Here is a 1349-nt window from a genome sequence, read left to right on the forward strand (position 1 = left end):
CTTGAACGCCAAATACACTTCAGTAGAAGTGAATGGATGCGATTGCAAATCATCAATGCCTGCTGAACTCTGCAAGCAGCAATATATTTTTGCCTCGTCGCAACATCAGACAACATTAACGTTGCAGTGTGAACACCTCCATCGGCTCCCCATTTTGGCAATTTCAAGTGGTGTTGATAGGTGGTCAGGAAGCAGTGAAAAAAAAAATCACAACTGCCTATTTTCAATGCCTGTGTGAAAGAACCCTTAATATACACAAGTTTAATTTACTTTTAAATGACATGCTGCACCACAGATCTTATAGAATGCAATTGATTCCACAGACTAAGCACAAGCAGCCTGACTGCAAGCAAGTGAAAACCAACTGTACATCTGGAGTTGTGTGGTTGTAATCAGTGTCCATATAGCCAGAAAACTAATGAACAACTAACAGATTGCAGCGCTCACTCTATGACTTTAGCCATGTTCAGATGCATACTGCTATACAGCCAGTAGATGGGACTATGCAACACATGATGATAGCTAATGTTCACCGAGCTGCAGAAAAAGATACAACCACGAGATGGCACTTTGTGCTGTATGACTGTAACCTATGATCGCTGCTGAAAATTAAAGCATAGGTCAAGGTAAAGATACACACACATATATATATATACACATACACACACAGACATGTGTGTGTGTGTGTATATATATATATATATATATATATATATATATATACAGTATATACACTCTAAAAAATAACTCAAGCGACCTGTTACCACCACTTAATTAAATGTGTATTTCCAAGATAAAAATCCTAATTTATTGGTTTAAATAAACTTTTTCATTTAAAAACCTACTTTCATGAGTTGTGTTGAAATGATAATGTTGGAAATTACATCAACTTAATATTGTGTGTCATGTACAGTTACATTTCTGCATTCATTGTTGTACAATGAAATTTAAGTTCAGGTACCTTAATAAATTTGACTTGGTAACTTAATTTTGCTCTACATTGAGAGCTGCATTGCAAGTCTGCACCCCCATTCACTTAACACAAATCAAGTCTCAATTGTTTCAAAAACTGTTCCTTGAACTTGATGGACTGAAAGCCAGTGCTAAAGTAATGGGTCTCAAGTACAGTATTCTCTGAAGAACGTATGTGTTCCATAGCACAGTCATACTCAGATGACATTTTTCACTTTTATTTCAGTTCACAAAATGGTTGTCGCAGGGTAATGCGGAAAGAATATAGCAAATTGTAAGAAAGCTCACAAAATATCAACTTTCAATATCCTCCAATAGCTTCACTATATTGCCACAATTTTTTGCACAATATAGCAAAGGTCTTGTAGAGAAACAGT

This window comes from Staurois parvus, unplaced genomic scaffold (genome assembly GCF_062004578.1).
Source record: "Staurois parvus isolate SC_StPar_1 unplaced genomic scaffold, SC_StPar_1.0 ptg000340l, whole genome shotgun sequence".
NCBI classification, from domain to species: Eukaryota; Metazoa; Chordata; class Amphibia; order Anura; family Ranidae; genus Staurois; species Staurois parvus.